Source organism: Tribolium castaneum, chromosome 2 (assembly GCF_031307605.1).
Source record: "Tribolium castaneum strain GA2 chromosome 2, icTriCast1.1, whole genome shotgun sequence".
NCBI lineage: Eukaryota > Metazoa > Arthropoda > Insecta > Coleoptera > Tenebrionidae > Tribolium > Tribolium castaneum.
In genome coordinates, this window is record NC_087395.1 from 10257603 (window position 1) to 10284180 (window position 26578).

Sequence of the window (26578 nt, forward strand, 5' to 3'; positions counted from 1 at the left end):
TTTTCGAGATATAAGCAAGAAACCAAAAAACTATTACCTTAATGCAGCGTTTGCATATAAGCAAATTTAGTACTATTAGTTTATTAATGTTATTGTTATTAATATGACGACTAAAGACGATTCTGAAACCTTTAGAGACTTTTATGTCTTCTCCTTTTTCCTCCACTAAAGTGTTAGACACAATTAATTTAGTTTAATTTCAGTTTTTCAAACATTTTATTTTAAAGCAAATTTTTGTTAGATATTATTTATATTCATCTCTATAACTTGCTTATGCTTGGTCCTACAAGAAAAATGCAAATAATTATTTGTTGGAAATTTTATCAGCTTTAATTTTGAAAGAAAAATAAAATTTGATAGGTGTAACTGTTTTCGAGATATAAGCAAAAAACCAATAAGAAAACTGTAACTGTTACTGAACAAAAATGTAATTCAGTTTTCAATGTTTGAGACGAAGACGAAAATGCAGCATTATTATTATTACTAATGTTATTGTTATTAATATGACGACTAAAAACGACTCTGAAGTCTTTGGTGACTTTTATGTCTTCTCCTTTTTCCTATACTAAAGTGTTAGACTCAATTAATTTAGTTTAATTTCGGTTTTTCAAACATTATATTTTAAAGCAAATTTTTGTTAAAGATTTATATCCAACTCTATAACTCGCTTATGGTTGGTCTTACAAAAGAAATGCAAATAACTATTTTGTAGGAAATTTTATCAGCTTTAATTTTGGAAGAAAGATAAAAATTGATAGGAGTAATTGTTTTCGAGATATAAGCAAAAAACCAAAGTAAAAACTGTTACAGTTACTGAACAAAAATGTAAGTTTTCGAGATATAAGCAAGAAACTGTTACCTTAATTAAGCGCTTGCATATAAGCAAATTTAGTACTATTAGTATTATTATTATTAATGTTATTGTTATTGATATGACGACTAAGAACGACTCTCAAGACTTTGGTAACTTTTATGTCACCTCCTTTTTCTTCTAATAAAGTATTGGACCCAATAAATTAAGTGTATTTTAAATCACAAGACATTTTCTGTTAAAGCACTTTTTTTTAAATATTAATTATTTTTAAACTTATATCTCGCTTATGGTTAGTCCTACATGAAAAATGCAAATTACTATTTTGTAGGAAATTTTATTTTTTAGTTTTTCAAACATTTTATTTTAAAGCAAGTTTTTGTTAAATATTATTTATATCCAACTCTATAACTCGCTTATGGTTGGTCCTACAAGAAAAATGCAAATAACTATTTTGTGGGAAATTTTATCAGCTTTAATTTTAAAAGAAAAATAAAAATTGATAGGAGTAACTGTTTTCGAGATATAAGCAAAAAACCAATAAGAAAACTGTAACTGTTACTAAACAAAAATGTAATTCAGTTTTCAATGTTTGAGACGAAGACGAAAATGCAGCGTTATTATTATTATTAATGTTATTGTTATTAATATGACGACTAAAAACGACTCTGAAGACTTTGGTGACTTTTATGTCTTCTCCTTTTTCCTATACTAAAGTGTTAGACTCAATTAATTTAGTTTAATTTCGGTTTTTCAAACATTATATTTTAAAGCAAATTTTTGTTAAAGATTATTTATATCCAACTCTATAACTCGCTTATGGTTGGTCTTACAAAAGAAATGCAAATAACTATTTTGTAGGAAATTTTATCAGCTTTAATTTTGAAAGAAAGATAAAAATTGATAGGAGTAATTGTTTTCGAGATATAAGTAAAAAACCAAAGTAAAAACTGTTACAGTTACTGAACAAAAATGTAATTCAGTTTTCAATGTTTGAGACGAAGACGAAAATGCAGCATTTAAAAACGACTCTGAAGACTTCAGCGACTTTTATGTCACCTCCTTTTTCTTCTAATATAGTATTGGACCCAATAAATTAAGTGTATTTTAAATCACAAGACATTTTCTGTTAAAGCACTTTTTTTTTAAATATTAATAATTTTTAAACTTATATCTCGCTTATGCTTAGTCTTACATGAAAAATGCTAATAACTATTTTGTAGAAAATTTTATCAGCTTTAATTTTAGTAAAAAGATAAAAATTGATATAAGTAACTGTTTTCCAGATATAAGCAAGAAACCAAAAAACTGTTACCTTAATTAAGCGTTTGCATGTAAGCAAATTTAGTACTATTAGTATTATTATTAATGTCATTGTTATTAATATGACGACTAAAGACGACTCTGAAACCTTTAGTGACCTTTATATCTTCTCCTTTTTCCTCTACTAAAGTGTTAGACACAATTAATTAAGTTTAATTTTAGTTTTTCAAACATTTTATTTTAAAGCAAGTTATTGTTAAATATTATTTATATCCAACTCTATAACTCGCTTATGGTTGGTCCTACAAGAAAAATGCAAATAACTATTTTGTAAGAAATTTTATCAGCTTTAATTTTAGTAAAAAGATAAAAATTGATAGGAGTAACTGTTTTCGAGATATAAGCAAGAAACCAAAAAACTGTTACCTTAATAAAGTGCTTGCATATAAGCAAATTTAGTACTATTAGTATTATTATTATTAATGTTATTGTTATTAATATGACGACTAAAAACGACTCTGAAGACTTTGGTGACTTTTATGTCTTCTCCTTTTTTCTATACTAAAGTGTTAGACACAATTAATTTAGTTTAATAAGCAAATTTAGTACTACTAGTATCGTTATTATAAATGTTATTGTTATTAATATGACGACTAAAGACAACTCTGAAGACTTTAGTGACTTTTATGTCTCCTCCTTTTTCCTCTACTAAAGTGTTAGACACAATTAATTTAGTTTAATTTCAGTTTTTCAAACATTTTATTTTAAAGCAAATTTTTGTTAAATATTAAAAACTATAAAATGGCTTAGATTGCCTAAAAACACACATCACACATGATCTTTTGCATAGAAATGAGAAAACGCTCATGTAACACACAAAATAAGCTCCATTTTTCCTTATTAAAAGTATTATTATTATTATTACTTTTGTTACTATTACTATTATTATTATTATTATTATTATTATTATTATTATTATTATTATTATTAACTTTTGTATAGTAAATGTTTTTATACCAGTTTTAAAATGAGTTATTAATTTTAGACAATTTTTGCCTAAAAACACAGATCACAGATGATTTCTTGCATAGAAATGAGAAAACACTCATATAACACACAAAATAAGCTTCATTTTGGCTTAGAAAACTAAGCTTACTTTTATTACTATTATTATTATTTTTATTATTATTATTATTATTATTGTTATTATTATTATTATTATTATTATTATTATTATTATTTTTATTATTATTATTGTTATTATTATTATTATTATTATTATTATTATTATTATTATTATTATTATTGTTATTATTATTATTATTATTATTATTATTATTATTATTATTAACTTTTGTATAGTAAATGTTTTTATATCAGTTTTAAAGCGAGTTATTAATTTTATTCAATTTCTTGCCTAAAAACACAGATCACAGATGATCTCTTGCATAGAAATGAGAAAACACTCATAACACACAAAATAAGCTTCATTTTTGCTTAGAAAACTAAGCTTACTTTTATTACTATTATTATTATTTTTATTATTATTATTATTATTATTATTATTATTATTATTATTATTATTATTATTATTATTATTATTGTTATTATTATTATTATTATTATTAAAAACTTATATTAAACAGACAGAAAACGTCGTATTCTGACACAAAAAAACGAATTACGTTATAGACTTGACGAGAACGGCGTATCTCGGACTCTTATAGGACTCTTATAGGGTCAAAAAGTATCAGTTTGGATTAAAATAAATTATTTTTGTTAACTCTCAGTCTGAATTGTTCATCAGTTCAAACAAAAACGGCTTATTTTAGACGATCTTTTGCTTTGAACAAGAAAACTTACATCGAACAGACTAAAAACGTATTATCTGGCATAAAAGAGCAATTTATGTATCACTTTAGATAAAGGCAGCTAATCCTATTCGTTTCAATGCTTAAAATAGACAAAATTGTTAATAAATCTAACAAAAACGCTGTATTCTAGCACAAAACACTAATTACATTATAGTTTCGACGAGAATAGCTTATTTGGAATGATTCTATGCTTCCAAACGAGTAAATTTTTATTAAACAGATGCCAAACATCATGTTTTGTCCTATGAAGACATTTTATATTGCAGTTTGTATTAAAACAAAATATTTTTGTTGATTCTTTGTTAGAAGCAGCAAACCTAACATTAAAGAATCTGAAAACTTTGTATTCGGACACAAACCACCGAATTTTGTATCAGTTTAGACAAAAACGGTTGATTTTCGACAATATTTTGCTTTGAACAAGAAAACTTATATCAAACTGACTAAAAACGTCTTATTTTAGCACAAAACAAAAGATTTGCGTTATAGTCTTAAAGCTGATTCATGCCACAGTTTGGATATAAACCAAATATTTTTGTTAATTTATTGTTACAAACAAGAAACCTTACATCAAAGAAACTGAAAACCCCTTATTCAGGCACAGAAATTCGAATTACGTTTCAGTCTGGACAAAAACTGCTTATTTTAGACGATCTTTTGTCTTGAACACGAAAACTTACATTAAAAAGATTAAAAACGTCTTATTCTGGCTGAAAACTGCAAATTATATATTACTTTAGATAAAAGCAATTTACCAAAAAACTGTTACCTTAATAAAGCGCTTGCATATAAGCAAATTTAGTGCTATTAGTATTATTATTATTAATGTTATTGTTATTAATATGACGACTAAAAACGACTCTCAAAACTTTGGTGACTTTTATGTCTTCTCCTTTTTCCTCAACTAAAGTGTTAGTCTTAATTAATTTAGTTTAATTTCGGTTTTTCAAACATTTTATTTTAAAGCAAATTTTTGTTAAAGATTATTTATATCCAACTCTATAACTCGCTTATGGTTGGTTCTACAAAAAAAATGCCAATAACTATTTTGTAGGAAATTTTATCAGCTTTGATTTTGAAAGAAAGACAAAAATTGATAGGAGTAATTGTTCTCGAGATATAAGCAAAAAACCAAAGTAAAAACTGTTACAGTTACTGAACAAAAATGTAATTCAGTTTTCAATGTTTGAGACGAAGACGAAAATGCAGCATTTAAAAACGACTCTGAAGACTTCAGTGACTTTTATGTCACCTCCTTTTTCTTCTAATAAAGTATTGGACCCATTAAATTAAGTGTATTTTAAATCACAAGACATTTTCTGTTAAAGCACTTTTTTTTTAAATATTAATTATTTTCAAACTTATATCTCGCTTATGGTTAGTCCAACATGGAAAATGCAAATAACTATTTTGTAGGAAATTTTATCAGCTTTAATTTTGAAAGAAAGATAAAAATTGATAGGAGTAATTGTTTTCGAAATATAAGCAAAAAACCAAAGTAAAAACTGTTACAGTTACTGAACAAAAATGTAATTCAGTTTTCAATGTTTGAGACGAAGACGAAAATGCAGCATTTAAAAACGACTCTGAAGACTTCAGCGACTTTTATGTCACCTCCTTTTTCTTCTAATAAAGTATTGGACCCAATAAATTAAGTGTATTTTAAATCATAAGACATTTTCTGTTAAAGCACTTTTTTTTTAAATACTAATAACTTTTAAACTTATATCTCGCTTATGGTTAGTCTTACATGAAAAATGCAAATAACTGTTTTGTAGGAAATTTTATCAGCTTTAGTTTTAGTAAACAGATAAAAATTGATAGGAGTAACTGTTTACGAGATATAAGCAAGAAACCAAAAAACTGTTACCTTAATAAAGCGCTTGCATATAAGCAAATTTAGTACTATTAGTATTATTATTATTAATGTTATTGTTATTAATATGACGACTAAAAACGACTCTGAAACCTTTAGTGACCTTTATGTCTTCTCCTTTTTCCTTTACTAAAGTGTTAGACACAATTAATTTAGTTTAATTTTAGTTTTTCAAACATTTTATTTTAAAGCAAGTTTTTGTTAAATATTATTTATACCCAACTCTATAACTCGCTTATGGTTGGTCCTACAAGAAAAATGCAAATAACTATTTTGTAGGAAATTTTATCAGCTTTAATTTTGAAAGAAAGATAAAATTTTATAGGAGTAACTGTTTTCGAGATATAAGCAAAAAACCAATAAGAAAACTGTAACTGTTACTGAACAAAAATGTAACTCAGTTTTCAATGTTTGAGACGAAGACAAAAATGCAGCATTTAAAAACGACTCTAAAGACGTCAGTGACTTTTATGTCACCTATTTTTTCTTCTAATAAAGTATTGGACCCAATAAATTAAGTGTATTTTAAATCACAAGACATTTTCTGTTAAAGCACTTTTTTTTTAAATATTAATTATTTTCAAACTTATATCTCGCTTATGGTTAGTCCTACATAAAAAATGCAAATAACTATTTTGTAGGAAATTTTATCAGCTTTAATTTTAGTAAAAAGATAAAAATTGATAGGAGTAACTGTTTTCGAGATATAATCAAGAAACCAAAAAACTGTTACCTTAATTAAGCGTTTGCATATAAGCAAATTTAGTATTATTAGTATTATTATTATTAATGTTATTGTTATTAATATGACGATTAAAAACGACTCTGAAGACTTTGGTGACTTTTACGTCTCCTCCTTTTTCCTCTACTAAAGTGTTAGACTCAATTAATTTAGTTTAATTTCGGTTTTTCAAACATTTTATTTTAAAGCAAATTTTTGTTAAAGATTATTTATATCCAACTCTATAACTCGCTTATGGTTGGTCTTACAAAAGAAATGCAAATAATTATTTTGTAGGAAATTTTATCAGCTTTAATTTTGAAAGAAAGATAAAAATTGATAGGAGTAATTGTTTTCGAGATATAAGCAAAAAACCAAAGTAAAAACTGTTACAGTTACTGAACAAAAATGTAAGTTTTCGAGATATAAGCAAGAAACTGTTACCTTAATTAAGCGCTTGCATATAAGCAAATTTAGTACTATTAGTATTATTATTATTATTAATGTTATTGTTATTGATATGACGACTAAGAACGACTCTCAAGACTTTGGTGACTTTTATGTCACCTCCTTTTTCTTCTAATAAAATATTGGACCCAATAAATTAAGTGTATTTTAAATCACAAGACATTTTCTGTTAAAGCACTTTTTTTTAAATATTAATTATTTTTAAACTTATATCTCGCTTATGGTTAGTCCTACATGAAAAATGCAAATTACTATTTTGTAGGAAATTTTATTTTTTAGTTTTTCAAACATTTAATTTTAAAGCAAGTTTTTGTTAAATATTATTTATATCCAACTCTATAACTCGCTTATGGTTCGTCCGACAAGAAAAATGCAAATAACTATTTTGTAGGAAATTTTATCAGCTTTAATTTTGAAAAAAAGATAAAAATTGATAGGAATAATAGTTTTCGAGATATAAGCAAAAAACCAAAGTGAAAACTGTTACAGTTACTAAACAAAAATGTAATTCAGTTTTCAATGTTTGAGACGAAGACAAAAATGCAGCATTTAAAAACGACTCTGAATACTTCTGTGACTTTTAAGTCACCTCCTTTTTCTTCTAATAATGTATTGGACCCAATAAATTAAGTGTATTTCAAATCACAAGACATTTTCTGTTAAAGCACTTTTTTTTTAAATACTGATTATTTTCAAACTTACATCTCGCTTGTGGTTAGTCTTACATGAAAAATGCAAATAACTATTTTGTAGGAAATTTTATCAGCTTTAATTTTAGTAAACACATAAAAATTGATAGGAGTAACTGTTTTCGAGATATAAGCAAGAAACCAAAAAACTGTTACCTTAATAAAGCGCTTGCATATAAGCAAATTTAGTACTATTAGTATTATTATTATTAATGTTATTGTTATTAATATGACGACTAAAAACGACTCTGAAGACTATGGTGACTTTTATGTCTTCTCCTTTTTCCTATACTAAAGTGTTAGACACAATTAATTTAGTTTAATTTCAGTATTTCAAACATTTTATTTTAAAGCAAATTTTTGTTAAATATTATTTATATCTATCTCTATAACTCGCTTATGCTTGGTCCTACAAGAAAAATACAAATAACTATTTTGTAGGAAATTTTATCAGCTTTAATTTTAGTAAAAAGATAAAAATTGATAGGAGTAACTGTTTTCGAGATATAAGCAAGAAACCAAAAAACTGTTACCTTAATAAAGCGCTTGCATATAAGCAAATTTAGTACTATTAGTATTATTATTATTAATGTTATTGTTATTAATATGACGACTAAAAACGACTCTCAAGACTTTGGTGACTTTTATGTCTTCTCCTTTTTCCTCAACTAAAGTGTTAGTTTTAATTAATTTAGTTTAATTTCGGTTTTTCAAACATTTTATTTTAAAGCAAATTTTTGTTAAAGATTATTTATATCCAACTCTATAACTCGCTTATGGTTAGTCCTACAAAAAAAATGCCAATAACTATTTTGTAGGAAATTTTATCAGCTTTGATTTTGAAAAAAAGATAAAAATTGATAGGAGTAACTGTTTTCGAGATATAAGCAAAAAACCAATAAGAAAACTGTAACTGTTACTAAACAAAAATGTAATTCAGTTTTCAATGTTTGAGACAAAGACGAAAATGCAGCATTTAAAATCGACTCTGAAGACTTCAGTGACTTTTATGTCACCTCCTTTTTCTTCTAATAAAGTATTGGACCCATTAAATTAAGTGTATTTTAAATCACAAGACATTTTCTGTTAAAACACTTTTTTTTTAAATATTAATTATTTTCAAACTTATATCTCGCTTATGGTTAGTCCTACATGAAAAATGCAAATTACTATTTTGTAGGAAATTTTATCAGCTTTAATTTTAGTAAAAAGATAAAAATTGATAGGAGTAACTGTTTTCGAGATATAAGCAAGAAACCAAAAAACTGTTACCTTAATTAAGCGCTTGCATATAAGCAAATTTAGTACTAAAAACAACTCTGAAGACTTTGGTGATTTTTATGTCTTCTCCTTTTTCCTTACTAAAGTGTTAGACCCAATTAATTTAGTTTAATATCGGTTTTTCAAACATTTTATTTTAAAGCAAATTTTTGTTAAAGATTATTTATATCCAACTCTATAACTCGCTTATGGTTGGTCCTACAAAAAAATGGAAATAACTGTTTTGTAGGAAATTTTATCAGTTTTAATTTTGAAAAAAAGGTAAAAATTGATAGGAGTAACTGTTTTCGAGATATAAGCAAGAAACCAAAAAACTGTTACCTTAATAAAGCGCTTGCATATAAGCAAATTTAGTACTATTAGTATTATTATTATTAATGTTATTGTTATTAATATGACGACTAAAGACGACTCTGAAACATTTAGTGACTTTTATGTCTTCTCCTTTTTCCTATACTACTTAAAACACTTTTTTTTTAAATATTAATTATTTTCAAACTTATATCTCGCTTATGGTTAGTCCTACATGAAAAATGCAAATTACTATTTTGTAGGAAATTTTATCAGCTTTAATTTTAGTAAAAAGATAAAAATTGATAGGAGTAACTGTTTTCGAGATATAAGCAAGAAACCAAAAAACTGTTACCTTAATTAAGCGCTTGCATATAAGCAAATTTAGTACTAAAAACAACTCTGAAGACTTTGGTGATTTTTATGTCTTCTCCTTTTTCCTTACTAAAGTGTTAGACCCAATTAATTTAGTTTAATATCGGTTTTTCAAACATTTTATTTTAAAGCAAATTTTTGTTAAAGATTATTTATATCCAACTCTATAACTCGCTTATGGTTGGTCCTACAAAAAAATGGAAATAACTGTTTTGTAGGAAATTTTATCAGTTTTAATTTTGAAAAAAAGGTAAAAATTGATAGGAGTAACTGTTTTCGAGATATAAGCAAGAAACCAAAAAACTGTTACCTTAATAAAGCGCTTGCATATAAGCAAATTTAGTACTATTAGTATTATTATTATTAATGTTATTGTTATTAATATGACGACTAAAGACGACTCTGAAACATTTAGTGACTTTTATGTCTTCTCCTTTTTCCTATACTAAAGTATTAGACCCAATTAATTTAGTTTAATTTCGGTTTTTCAAACATTTTATTTTAAAGCAAATTTTTGTTAAAGATTATTTATATCCAACTCTATAACTCGCTTATGGTTGGTCTTACAAAAGAAATGCAAATAACTATTTTGTAGGAAATTTTATCAGCTTTAATTTTGAAAGAAAGATAAAAATTGATAGGAGTAATTGTTTTCGAGATATAAGCAAAAAACCAAAGTGAAAACTGTTACAGTTACTGAACAAAAATGTAATTCAGTTTTCAATGTTTGAGACGAAGACGAAAATGCAGCATTTAAAAACGACTCTGAAGACTTAAGTGACTTTTATGTCACCTCCTTTTTCTTCTAATAGAGTATTGGTCCCAATAAATTAAGTGTATTTTAAATCACAAGACATTTTCTCTTAAAGCACATTTTTTTTAAATATTAATTATTTTCAAACTTCTATCTCGCTTATGGTTAGTCCTACATGAAAAATGCAAATAACTATTTTGTAGGAAATTTTATCAGCTTTAATTTTAGTAAAAAGATAAAAATTGATAGGAGTAACTGTTTTCGAGATATAATCAAGAAACTAAAAAAAACTGTTACCTCAATTAAGCGTTTGCATATAAGCAAATTTAGTATTATTAGTATTATTATTATTAATGTTATTGTTATTAATATGACGATTAAAAACGACTCTGAAGACTTTGGTGACTTTTACGTCTCCTCCTTTTTCCTCTACTAAAGTGTTAGACCCAATTAATTTAGTTTAATTTCGGTTTTTCAAACATTTTATTTTAAAGCAAATTTTTGTTAAAGATTATTTATATCCAACTCTATAACTCGCTTATGGGTTGGTCCTACAAAAAAAATGATAAAAACTATTTTGTAGGAAATTTTATCAGCTTTAATTTTGAAGGAAAGATAAAAATTTATAGGAGTAACTGTTTTCGAGATATAAGCAAAAAACCAAAGTGAAAACTGTAACAGTTACTAAACAAAAATGTAATTCAGTTTTCAATGTTTGAGACGAAGACGAAAATGCAGCATTTAAAAACGACTCTGAAGACTTCAGTGACTTTTAAGTCACTTCCTTTTTTTTCTAATAAAGTATTGGACCCAATAAATTAAGTGTATTTTAAATCACAAGACATTTTCTGTTAAAGCACTTTTTTTTGTAAATATTGATTATTTTCAAACTTATATCTCGCTTATGGTTAGTCCTACATGAAAAATGCAAATAACTATTTTGTAGGAAATTTTATCAGCTTTAATTTTAGTAAAAAAATAAAAATTGATAAGAGTAACTGTTTTCGAGATATAAGCAAGAAACTGTTACCTTTATTAAGCACTTGCATATAAGCAAATTTAGTAATATTAGTATTATTATTATTAATGTTATTGTTATTAATTTGACGACTAAAAACTTGAGACGAAAATGCAGCATTTAAAAACGACTCTGAAGACTTCAGTGACTTTTATGTCACCTTTTTTTCTTCTAATAAAGTATTGGACCCAATAAATTAAGTGTATTTTAAATCACAAGACATTCTCTGTTAAAACACTTTTTTTCAATTATTAATTATTTAACTTATATCTCGCTTATGGTTAGTTCTACATGAAAAATGCAAATAACTATTTTGTAGGAAATTTTATCACCTTTAATTTTGGTGAAAAAGTAAAAATTGATTGGAGTAACTGTTTTCGAGATATAAGCAAAAACAAAAAAACTGTTACCTTAATTAAGCGCTTGCATATAAGCAAATTTAGTACTACTAGTATTGCTATTATAAATGTTATTGTTATTATTATGACGACTAAAGACAACTCTAAGACTTGTGACTTTTATGTCTCCTCCTTTTTCCTCTACTAAAGTGTTAGACTCAATTAATTTAGTTTAATTTCAGTTTTTCAAACATTTTATTTTAATGCTAATTTTTGTTAAATATTAAAAACTATAAAATGGCTTAGATTGCCTAAAAACACAGATCACACATGATCTTTTGCATAGAAATGAGAAAACGCTCATGTAACACACAAAATAAGCTCCATTTTTCCTTATTAAAAGTATTATTATTATTATTACTTTTGTTACTATTACTATTATTATTATTATTATTATTATTATTATTATTATTATTATTATTAACTTTTGTATAGTAAATGTTTTTATACCAGTTTTAAAATGAGTTATTAATTTTAGACAATTTCTTGCCTAAAAACACAGATCACAGATGATTTCTTGCATAGAAATGAGAAAACACTCATATAACACACAAAATAAGCTTCATTTTTGCTTAGAAAACTAAGCTTACTTTTATTACTATTATTATTATTTTTATTAATATTATTGTTATTATTATTATTATTATTATTATTATTATTATTATAATTATTATTATTAAAAACCGATTATTACTTTTGTATAGTATTGTTTTTATATCAGTTTTAAAACGAGTGATTAGTTTTAGCCAGTTTCTTGCCTAAAAACTATAAAATGGCTTAGATTGTCTAAAAACACAGATCACACATTATCTTTTGCATAGAAATGAGAAATCGCTCATATAACACAAAATAAACTTCATTTTTGCTTACAAAACCTAGCTTACTTTTATTACTACTATTATTATTATTTCTATTATTATTATTATTATTTCTATTATTTTTATTATTACTATTATTATTATTATTATTATTATTATTAACCGATTATAACTTTTGTATAGTAAATGTTTTTATACCAGTTTTAAAATGAGTTATTAATTTTAGACAATTTCTTGCCTAAAAACACAAATCTCAGATGATCTCTTGCATAGAAATGAGAAAACGCTCATATAACACACAAAATAAGCTTCATTTTTGCTTAGAAAACTAAGCTTACTTTTATTACTATTATTATTATTATTATTTTTATTATTATTATTACTATTATTATTATTATTATTATTTATATTATTATTATTATTATTATTATTATTAACTTTTGTATAGTAAATGTTTTTATACCAGTTTTAAAATGAGTTATTAATTTTAGACAATTTCTTGCCTAAAAACACATCACAGATGATTTCTTGCATAGAAATGAGAAAACGCTCATATAACACACAAAATAAGCTTCATTTTTGCTTAGAAAACTAAGCTTACTTTTATTACTATTATTATTTTTATTATTATTATTATTATTATTATTATTATTATTATTATTGTTATTGTTATTATTATTATTATTATTATTATTAAAAACTTATATTAAACAGACAGAAAACGTCGTATTCTGACACATAAAAACGAATTACGTTATAGACTTGACGAGAACGGCGTATCTCGGACTCTTATAGGACTCTTATAGGGTCAAAAAGTATCAGTTTGGATTAAAACAAATTATTTTTGTTGACTCTCAGTCTGAATTGTTCATCAGTTCAAACAAAAACGGCTTATTTTAGACGATCTTTTGCTTTGAACAAGAAAACTTACATCGAACAGACTAAAAACGTATTAATCTGGCATAAAAGAGCAATTTATGTATCACTTTAGATAAAGGCAGCTAATCCTATTCGTTTCATTGCTTAAAATAGACAAAATTGTTAATAAATCTAACAAAAACGCTGTATTCTAGCACAAAATACTAATTACATTATAGTTTCGACGAGAATAGCTTATTTGAAATGATTCTATGCTTCCAAGCGAGTAAATTTTTATTGAACAGATGCCAAACATCATGTTTTGTCCTATGAAGACATTTTATATTGCAGTTTGTATTAAAACAAAATATTTTCGTTGATTCTTTGTTAGAAGCAGCAAACCTAACATTAAAGAATCTGAAAACTTTGTATTCGGACACAAACCACCGAATTTTGTATCAGTTTAGACAAAAACGGTTGATTTTCGACAATATTTTGCTTTCAACAAGAAAACTTATATCAAACTGACTAAAAACGTCTTATTTTAGCACAAAACAAAAGATTTGCGTTATAGTCTTAAAGCTGATTCATGCCACAGTTTGGATAAAAACCAAATATTTTTGTTAATTCATTGTTACAAACAAGAAACCTTACATCAAAGAAACTGAAAACCCCTTATTCAGGCACAGAAATTCGAATTACGTTTCAGTCTGGACAAAAACTGCTTATTTTAGACGATCCTTTGTTTTGAACACGAAAACTTACATTAAAAAGATTAAAAACGTCTTATTCTTGTTGAAAACTGCAAATTATATATTACTCTAGATAAAAGCAATTTATCCTGATTACTCCTTTGCTTAGAATAGAGCAAACTTGTATAAAACTTAATGAAAACTTTAAATTTCGTCTCAAAGAAATAATTTACATTATAGTTTTGACCAGCACTGTTTATTTCAAACGAATTTATGATTCGATACTAATGAACTTTTATGGGGCAGATGCAAAACCACATATTACCATATAAAACGTTGTTTTAAAGCAAAGTATTACCTTTTGCAAAGAAATTTTACGTCAAAGAAACTGAAAACTTCGTATCCATGCATAAATATCGAATTACGTATCAGTTTAGGCAAATACAGCTTATTTTAAACGATTCCTTGCTATAAACAAGAAAAATTTTATCAAGCATATTGAAAACGTCTTATTCTCGAAAATAAGAGCAAATTATGTATCAGTTTTAACAAAAGCGGATTACTCTGTTTGATTCTATGCTTAGAGTAGAGTAAACTACTATAAAACGTAATGAAAACTCTATATTCGAGCTCAAAAGAACAAATTACGTTATAGTTTTGGCAAAAAAAAATATTTCGGACGATTTCATACTTTGAAGTAAGCAAACTTTAATTGAACAAGTGCAAAAGCTAATACTTTGCCTTAAAATAACGATTTATGTGGTAATATGGTATTTTGCATCTGTCCTATAAAAGTTTACTCGTTTCGCTCCATTGAATCATTCGAAATAAATTATTTTGACACAACAACAACGAAAATAATTTGTTTTTGTTTAAACTGTATCATAAGTCGCTTTTATAAAACGAACTAAGACGTTTGGCATTTGTTTAGTGAAAGTTTTCTTGTTTGGGGGCATAAAATCGTTTGAAATTAACAGTTCTGGTCAAAACTATAACGTAAATTATTTCTTTGAGACGAAATTTAAAGTTTTCATTAAGTTTTATACAAGTTTGCTATATTCTAAGCAAAGGAGTAATCAGGATAAACTGCTTTTATCCAAAGTAATACATAATTTGCAGTTTTGAGCCAGAATAAGACGTTTTTAATCTTTTTAATGTAAGTTTTCGTGTTCAAAAGAAAGAGTCGTCTAAAATAAGCAATTTGTGTCTAGACTGAAACGTAATTTGATTTTCTGGGCCTGAATAAGAGGTTTTCAGTTTCTTTGATGTAAGGTTTCTTGTTTGTAACAATGAATAAACGAAAATCATTGGTTTTAATCCAAACTGTGACATAAATCGTTTTTTAAAGGCGAAATCAGACGTTTTGCCTCTGTTCAGTGAAAGTATACTGGTTTCAAACCATAGAATCGTTTGAAATTAACAGTTCTCGTCAAGACTATAACGCAAAACTTTAAAGTGATACAAAGAAATAATTTACGTTATAGTTTTAATTTCAAACGATTTTATGCCCCCAAACGAGAAAACTTTCACTAAACAGATGCCAAACGTCTTAGTTCGTTTTATAAAAGCGACTCATGTTACAGTTTAAACAAAAACAAATTATTTTCGTTGTTGTTGTGTCAAAATAATTTATTTCGAATGATTCAATGGAGCAAAACGAGTAAACTTTTATAGGACAGATGCAAAATACCATATTACCACATAAATCGTTATTTTAAAGCAAAGCTTTTGCACTTGTTCAATTAAAGTTTGCTTACTTCGAAGTATGTAATCGTCCGAAATATTTTTTTTGCCAAAACTATAACGTAATTTGTTCTTTTGAGCTTGAATATAGAGTTTTCATTACGTTTTATAGTAGTTTACTCTACTCTAAGCATAGAATCAAACAGAGTAATCCGCTTTTGTTAAAACTGATACATAATTTGCTCTTATTTTCGAGAATAAGACGTTTTCAATATGCTTGATAAAATTTTTCTTGTTTATATCAAGGAATCGTTTAAAATAAGCTGTATTTGCTTAAACTGATACGTAATTCGATATTAATGCATGGATACGAAGTTTTCAGTTTCTTTGACGTGAAATTTCTTGTTGCAAAAGGAAATACTTTGCTTTAAAACAACGCTTTATATGGTAATATGTGGTTTTGCATCTGCCCCATAAAAGTTCATTAGTTTCGAATCATAAATTCGTTTGAAATAAACAGTGCTGGTCAAAACTATAATGTAAATTATTTCTTTGAGACGAAATTTAAAGTTTTCATTAAGTTTTATACAAGTTTACTCTATTCTAAGTAAAGGAGTAATCAGGATAAATTGCTTTTATCTAAAGTAATATATAATTTGCAGTTTTCAGCCAGAATAAGACGTTTTTAATCTTTTTAATGTAAGTTTTCGTGTTCAAGACAAAAGATCGTCTAAAATAAGCAGTTTTTGTCTAGACTGAAACGTAATTCGAATTTCTGTGCCTGAATAAGGGGTTTTCAGTTTCTTTGATGTAAGGTTTCTTGTTTGTAACAATAAATTAACAAAAATATTTGGTTTTTATCCAAACTGTGGCATGAATCAGCTTTAAGACTATAACGCAAATCTTTTGTTTTATGCTAAAATAAGACGTTTTTAGTCAGTTTGATATAAGTTTTCTTGTTCAAAGCAAAATATTGTCGAAAATCAACCGTTTTTGTCTAAACTGATACAAAATTCGGTGGTTTGTGTCCGAATACAAAGTTTTCAGATTCTTTAATGTTAGGTTTGCTGCTTCTAACAAAGAATCAACGAAAATATTTTGTTTTAATACAAACTGCAATATAAAATGTCTTCATAGGACAAAACATGATGTTTGGCATCTGTTTAATAAAAATTTACTCGTTTGGAAGCATAGAATCATTCCAAACAAGCTATTCTCGTCGAAACTATATTGTAATTAGTATTTTGTGCTAGAATACAGCGTTTTTGTTAGATTTATTAACAATTTTGTCTATTTTAAGCAATGAAACGAATAGGATTAGCTGCCTTTATCTTAAGTGATACATAAATTGCTCTTTTATGCCAGATTAATACGTTTTTAGTCTGTTCGATGTAAGTTTTCTTGTTCAAAGCAAAAGATCGTCTAAAATAAGCCGTTTTTGTTTGAACTGATGAACAATTCAGACTGAGAGTTAACAAAAATAATTTATTTTAATCCAAACTGATACTTTTTGACCCTATAAGAGTCCGAGATACGCCGTTCTCGTCAAGTCTATAACGTAATTCGTTTTTTTGTGTCAGAATACGACGTTTTCTGTCTGTATAATATAAGTTTTTAATAATAATAATAATAATAATAATAACAATAATAATAATAATAATAATAATAATAATAATAATAATAATAATAGTAATAAAAGTAAGCTTAGTTTTCTAAGCAAAAATGAAGCATATTTTGTGTGTTATATGAGTGTTTTCTCATTTCTATGCAAGAAATCATCTGTGATCTGTGTTTTTAGGCAAGAAATTGTCTAAAATTAATAACTCATTTTAAAACTGGTATAAAAACATTTACTATACAAAAGTTAATAATAATAATAATAACAATAGTAATAAATGAAATAATAATAATAATATTAATAATAATAATAATAATAATAATAATAATAATAATAATAATAATAATAATAATAATAATAATAATAATAATAATAATAATGATAATAATACTTATAATAATGAATTTCTTTCTAAATTAAAGCTTAGTTTTTCTAAGCAAAAATGATGCTTATTTTGTGTTATCTGAGCGTTTTCTCATTTCTATGCAAGAGATCATCTGTGATCTGTGTTTTTAGGCAAGAAATTGTCTAATAATAATAATAATAATAATAATAATAATAATAATAATAATAATAATAATAATAATAATAGTAGTAATAAAAGTAAGCTTAGTTTTCTAAGCAAAAATGAAGCTTATTTTGTGTTATATGAGCGTTTTCTCATTTCTATGTAAAAGATCATGTGTGATCAGTGTTTTTAGGCAATCTAAGCCATTTTATAGTTTTTAATATTTAACAAAAATTTGCTTTAAAATAAAATGTTTAAAAAACTGAAATTAAACTAAATTAATTGGACAAAACATGATGTTTGGCATCTGTTTAATAAAAATTTACTCGTTTGGAAGCATAGAATCATTCCAAATAAGCTATTCTCGTCGAAACTATATTGTAATTAGTATTTTGTGCTAGAATACAGCGTTTTTGTTAGATTTTTTAACAATTTTGTCTATTTTAGGCAATGAAACGAAAAGGATTAGCTGCCTTTATCCAAAGTGATACATAAATTGCTCTTTTATGCCAGATTAATACGTTTTTAGTATATTCGATGTAAGTTTTCTTGTTCAAAGCAAAAGATCGTCTAAAATAAGCCGTTTTTGTTTGAACTGATGAACAATTCAGACTGAGAGTCAACAAAAATAATTTGTTTTAATCCAAACTGATACTTTTTGACCCTATAAGAGTCCTATAAGAGTCCGAGATACGCCGTTCTCGTCAAGTCTATAACGTAATTCGTTTTTATGTGTCAGAATACGACGTTTTCTGTCTGTTTAATATAAGTTTTTAATAATAATAATAATAATAATACTAACAATAACAATAATAATAATAATAATAATAATAATAATAATAAAAATAATAATAGTTATAAAAGTAAGCTTAGTTTTCTAAGCAAAAATGAAGCTTATTTTGTGTGTTATATGAGCGTTTTCTCATTTCTATGCAAGAAATCATCTGTGATGTGTTTTTAGGCAAGAAATTGTCTAAAATTAATAACTCATTTTAAAACTGGTATAAAAACATTTACTATACAAAAGTTAATAATAATAATAATAATAATAATAATATAAATAATAATAATAATAATAATAATAGTAATAATAATAATAATAATAATAATAATAATAATAATAATAATAGTAATAAAAGTAAGCTTAGTTTTCTAAGCAAAAATGAAGCTTATTTTGTGTGTTATATGAGTGTTTTCTCATTTGTATGCAAGAAATCATCTGTGATCTGTGTTTTTAGGCAAGAAATTGTCTAAAATTAATAACTCATTTTAAAACTGGTATAAAAACATTTACTATACAAAAGTTAATAATAATAATAATAACAATAATAATAATAACAATATAAATAATAATAATAATAATAGTAGTAGTAACAAAAGTAATAATAATAATAATACTTTTAATAAGGAAAAATGGAGCTTATTTTGTGTGTTACATGAGCGTTTTCTCATTTCTATGCAAAAGATCATGTGTGATGTGTGTTTTTAGGCAATCTAAGCCATTTTATAGTTTTTAATATTTAACAAAAATTTGCTTTAAAATAAAATGTTTAAAAAACTGAAATTAAACTAAATTAATTGGACAAAACATGATGTTTGGCATCTGTTTAATAAAAATTTACTCGTTTGGAAGCATAGAATCATTCCAAATAAGCTATTCTCGTCGAAACTATATTGTAATTAGTATTTTGTGCTAGAATACAGCGTTTTTGTTAAATTTATTAACAATTTTGTCTATTTTAAGCAATGAAACGAATAGGATTAGCTGCCTTTATCTAAAGTGATACATAAATTGCTCTTTTATGCCAGATTAATACGTTTTTAGTCTGTTCGATGTAAGTTTTCTTGTTCAAAGCAAAAGATCGTCTAAAATAAGCCGTTTTTGTTTGAACTGATGAACAATTCAGACTGAGAGTTAAAAAAAATAATTTATTTTAATCCAAACTGATACTTTTTGACCCTATAAGAGTCCTATAAGAGTCCGAGATACTCCGTTCTCGTCAAGTCTATAACGTAATTCGTTTTTTTGTGTCAGAATACGACGTTTTCTGTCTGTTTAATATAAGTTTTTAATAATAATAATAATAATAATAATAACAATAATAATAATAATAATAATAATAATAATAATAATAATAATAATAATAATAATAATAATAATAATAATAATAATAATAATAGTAATAAAAGCAAGCTTAGTTTTCTAAGCAAAAATGAAGCTTATTTTGTGTGTTATATGAGTGTTTTCTCATTTCTATGCAAGAAATCATCTGTGATCTGTGTTTTTAGGCAAGAAATTGTCTAAAATTAATAACTCATTTTAAAATTGGTATAAAAACATTTACTATACAAAAGTTAATAATAATAATAATAATAATAATAATAATAATAATAATAATAATAATAATAATAATAATAATAATAATAATAATAATAATAATAATAATAATAATAATAATAATAATAATAATAATAATAATAATAATAATAGTAATAAAAGTAAGCTTAATTTTCTAAGCAAAAATGAAGCTTATTTTGTGTGTTATATGAGCGTTTTCTCATTTCTATGCAAGAGATCATCTGTGATCTGTGTTTTTAGGCAAGAAATTGAATAAAATTAATAACTTATTTTAAAACTGGTATAAAAACATTTACTATACAAAAGTTAATAATAATAATAATAACAATAGTAATAAATGAAATAATAATAATAATAGTAATAATAATAATAATATTAATAATAATAATAATAATAATAATAATATTAATAATAATAATAATAATAATAATAATGATAATAATACTTATAATAATGAATTTCTTTCTAAATTAAAGCTTAGTTTTTCTAAGCAAAAATGATGCTTATTTTGTGTTATCTGAGCGTTTTCTCATTTCTATGCAAGAGATCATCTGTGATCTGTGTTTTTAGGCAAGAAATTGTCTAAAACTAATAACTCATTTTAAAACTGGTATAAAAACATTTACTATACAAAAGTTATAATCGGTTTTTAATAATAATAATATTAATAATAATAATAATAATAATAATAATAATAATAATAATAATAATAATAACAATAATAATAATAATAATAATAATAATAATAATAATAATAATAATAGTAGTAATAAAAGTAAGCTTAGTTTTCTAAGCAAAAATGAAGCTTATTTTGTGTTATATGAGCGTTTTCTCATTTCTATGCAAAAGATCATGTGTGATCAGTGTTTTTAGGCAATCTTAGCCATTTTATAGTTTTTAGGCAAGAAATTGGCTAAAATTAATCACTCATTTTAAAACTGGTATAAAAACAATACTATACAAAAGTTATAATCGGTTTTTAATAATAATAATAATAATAATAATAATAATAATAATAATAATAATAATAATAATAATAATAATAATAATAATAATAATAATAATAACAATAATAATAATAATAATAATAATAATAATAATAATAATAATAATAATAACAATAATAATAATAAAAATAATAATAATAGTAATGAAAGTAAGCTTAGTTTTCTAAGCAAAAATGAAGCTTATTTTGTGTGTTATATGAGTGTTTTCTCATTTGTATGCAAGAAATCATCTGTGATCTGTGTTTTTAGGCAAGAAATTGTCTAAAATTAATAACTCATTTTAAAACTGGTATAAAAACATTTACTATACAAAAGTTAATAATAATAATAATAACAATAATAATAATAACAATATAAATAATAATAATAATAATAGTAATAGTAACAAAAGTAATAATAATAATAATACTTTTAATAAGGAAAAATGGAGCTTATTTTGTGTGTTACATGAGCGTTTTCTCATTTCTATGCAAAAGATCATGTGTGATGTGTGTTTTTAGGCAATCTAAGCCATTTTATAGTTTTTAATATTTAACAAAAATTTGCTTTAAAATAAAATGTTTGAAAAACTGAAATTAAACTAAATTAATTGTGTCTAACACTTTAGTAGAGGAAAAAGGAGGAGACAAAAGTCACTAAAGTCTTAGAGTTGTCTTTAGTCGTCATATTAATAACAATAACGTTTATAATAACGATACTAGTAGTACTAAATTTGCTTATATGCAAGCGCTTAATTAAGGTAACAGTTTTTTTGTTTTTTGCTTATATCTCGAAAACAGTTACTCCTATCAATTTTTACTTTTTCACCAAAATTAAAGGTGATAAAATTTCCTACAAAATAGTTATTTGCATTTCTCATGTAGGACTAACCATAAGCGAGATATAAGTTTGAAAATAATTAATATTTAAAAAAAAAAAGTGCTTTAACAGAAAATGTTTTGTGATTTAAAATACACTTAATTTATTAGGTCCAATACTTTATTAGAAGATAAAGGAGGTGACATATAAGTCACTGAAGTCTTCAGAGTCGATTTTAAATGCTGCATTTTCGTCTTCGTCTCAAACATTGAAAACTGAATTACATTTTTGTTCAGTAACAGTTACAGTTTTCTTATTGGTTTTTTGCTTATATCTCGAAAACAGTTACTCCTATCAATTTTTATCTTTCTTTTAAAATTAAAGCTGATAAAATTTCTTACAAAATAGTTATTTGCATTTTTCATGTAAAACTAACCATAAGCGAGATATAAGTTTAAAAATTATTAATATTTAAAAAAAAGTGCTTTAACAGAAAATGTCTTGTGATTTAAAATACACTTAATTTATTGGGTCCAATACTTTATTAGAAGAAAAAGGAGGTGACATAAAAGTCGCTGAAGTCTTCAGAGTCGTTTTTAAATGCTGCATTTTCGTCTTCCTCTCAAACATTGAAAACTGAATTACATTTTTGTTCAGTAACTGTAACAGTTTTTACTTTGGTTTTTTGCTTATATCTCGAAAACAATTACTCCTATCAATTTTTATCTTTCTTTCAAAATTAAAGCTGATAAAATTTCCTACAAAATAGTTATTTGCATTTCTTTTGTAAGACCAACCATAAGCGAGTTATAGAGTTGGATATAAATAATCTTTAACAAAAATTTGCTTTAAAATATAATGTTTGAAAAACCGAAATTAAACTAAATTAATTGAGTCTAACACTTTAATATTGAAAAAAGGAGAAAACATAAAAGTCACCAAAGCCTTCAGAGTCGTTTTTAGTCGTCATATTAATAACAATAACATTAATAATAATAATAACGCTGCATTTTCGTCTTCGTCTCAAACATTGAAAACTGAATTACATTTTTGTTCAGTAACAGGTACAGTTTTCTTATTGGTTTTTTCCTTATATCTCTTATATTACTCCTATCAAATTTTATCTTTCTTTCACAATTAAAGCTAATAAAATTTCCAACAAAATAGTTATTTGCACCTCCTTTTTCTTCTAATTAAATATTGGACCCAATAAATTAAGTGTATTTTAAATCACAAGACATTTTCTGTTAAAACACATTTTTTTTTTAATTATTAATTATTTTCAAACTTATATCTCGCTTATGGTTTGTTCTACATGAAAAATGCAAATAACTATTTTGCAGGAAATTTTATCATCTTTAATTTTGGTGAAAAGTTAAAAATTGATAGGAGTAACTGTTTTCGAGATATAAGCAAGAAACCAAAAAACTATTACCTTAATGCAGCGTTTGCATATAAGCAAATTTAGTACTATTAGTTTATTAATGTTATTGTTATTAATATGACGACTAAAGACGATTCTGAAACCTTTAAAGACTTTTATGTCTTCTCCTTTTTCCTCCACTAAAGTGTTAGACACAATTAATTTAGTTTAATTTCAGTTTTTCAAACATTTTATTTTAAAGCAAATTTTTGTTAGAAATTATTTATATTCATCTCTATAACTCGCTTATGCTTGGTCCTACAAGAAAAATGCAAATAATTACTTTGTTGGAAATTTTATCAGCTTTAATTTTGAAAGAAAGATAAAATTTGATAGGTGTAACTGTTTTCGAGATATAAGCTAGAAACCAAAAAACTGTTACATTAATTAAGCGCTTGCATATAAGCAAATTTAGTACTATTAGTATTATTATTATTAATGTTATTGTTATTAATATGACGACTAAAAACGACTCTGAAGACTTTAGTGACCTTTATGTCTTCTCCTTTTTCCTCTACTAAAGTGTTAGACACAATTAATTTGGTTTAATTTTAGTTTTTCAAACATTTTATTTTAAAGAAAATTTTTGTTAAAGATTATTTATATCCAACTCTATAACTCGCTTATGGTTGGTCCTACAAAAAAATGCAAATAACTATTTTGTAGGAAATGTTATCAGCTTTAATTTTGAAAAAAAGATAAAAATTGATAGAAGTAACTGTTTTCGAGATATAAGCAAGAAACCAATAAGAAAACTGTAACTGTTACTGAACAAAAATATAATTCAGTTTTCAATGTTTGAGACGAAGACGAAAATGCAGCATTATTATTATTATTAATGTTATTGTTATTAATATGACGACTAAAAACGACTCTGAAGTCTTTGGTGACTTTTATGTCTTCTCCTTTTTCCTATACTAAAGTGTTAGACTCAATTAATTTAGTTTAATTTCGGTTTTTCAAACATTAGATTTTAAAGCAAATTTTTGTTAAAGATTATTTATATCCAACTCTATAACTCGCTTATGGTTGGTCTTACAAAAAAAATGCAAATAACTATTTTGTAGGAAATTTTATCAGCTTTAATTTTAGTGAAAAGATAAAAATTGATAGGAGTAACTGTTTTCGAGATATAAGCAAGAAACCAATAAACTGTTACCTTAATAAAGCGCTTGCATATAAGCAAATTTAGTACTATTAGTATTATTATTATTAATGTTATTGTTATTGATATGACGACTAAGAACGACTCTCAAGACTTTGGTGACTTTTATGTCACCTTTTTCTTCTAATAAAGTATTGGACCCAATAAATTAAGTGTATTTTAAATCACAAGACATTTTCTGTTAAAGCACTTTTTTTTTAAATATTAATTATTTTTAAACTTATATCTCGCTTATGGTTAGTCCTATATGAAAAATGCAAATTACTATTTTGTAGGAAATTTTATTTTTTAGTTTTTCAAACATTTTATTTTAAAGCAAGTTTTTGTTAAATATTATTTATATCCAACTCTATAACTCGCTTATGGTTGGTCCTACAAGAAAAATGCAAATAACTATTTTGTAGCAAATTTTATCAGCTTTAATTTTGAAAGAAAGATAAAAATTGATAGGAATAATTGTTTTCGAGATATAAGCAAAAAACCAAAGTGAAAACTGTTACAGTTACTAAACAAAAATGTAATTCAGTTTTCAATGTTTGAGATGAAGACGAAAATGCAGCATTTAAAACGATTCTGAAGACTTCTGTGACTTTTAAGTCACCTCCTTTTTCTTCTAATAATGTATTGGACCCAATAAATTAAGTGTATTTTAAATCACATGACATTTTCTGTTAAAGCACTTTTTTTTAAATATTGATTATTTTCAAACTTATATCTCGCTTATGGTTAGTCCTACATGAAAAATGCAAATAACTATTTTGTAGGAAATTTTATCAGCTTTAATTTTAGTAAACAGATAAAAATTGATAGGAGTAACTGTTTTCGAGATATAAGCAAGAAACCAAAAAACTATTACCTTAATAAAGCGCTTGCATATAAGCAAATTTAGTACTATTAGTATTATTATTATTAATGTTATTGTTATTAATATGACGACTAAAAACGACTCTGAAGACTTTGGTGACTTTTATGTCTTCTCCTTTTTCCTATACTAAAGTGTTAGACACAATTAATTTAGTTTAATTTCAGTATTTCAAACATTTTATTTTAAAGCAAATTTTTGTTAAATATTATTTATATCTATCTCTATAACTCGCTTATGCTTGGTCCTACAAGAAAAATACAAATAACTATTTTGTAGGAAATTTTATCAGCTTTAATTTTAGTAAAAAGATAAAAATTGATAGGAGTAACTGTTTTCGAGATATAAGCAAGAAACCAATAAACTGTTACCTTAATAAAGCGCTTGCATATAAGCAAATTTAGTACTATTAGTATTATTATTATTAATGTTATTGTTATTGATATGACGACTAAGAACGACTCTCAAGACTTTGGTGACTTTTATGTCACCTCCTTTTTCTTCTAATAAAGTATTGGACCCAATAAATTAAGTGTATTTTAAATTACAAGACATTTTCTGTTAAAGCACTTTTTTTTAAATATTAATTATTTTTAAACTTATATCTCGCTTATGGTTAGTCCTATATGAAAAATGCAAATTACTATTTTGTAGGAAATTTTATTTTTTAGTTTTTCAAACATTTTATTTTAAAGCAAGTTTTTGTTAAATATTATTTATATCCAACTCTATAACTCGCTTATGGTTGGTCCTACAAGAAAAATGCAAATAACTATTTTGTAGGAAATTTTATCAGCTTTAATTTTTAAAGAAAGATAAAAATTGATAGGAATAATTGTTTTCGAGATATAAGCAAAAAACCAAAGTGAAAACTGTTACAGTTACTAAACAAAAATGTAATTCAGTTTTCAATGTTTGAGACGAAGACGAAAATGCAGCATTTAAAAACGACTCTGAAGACTTCTGTG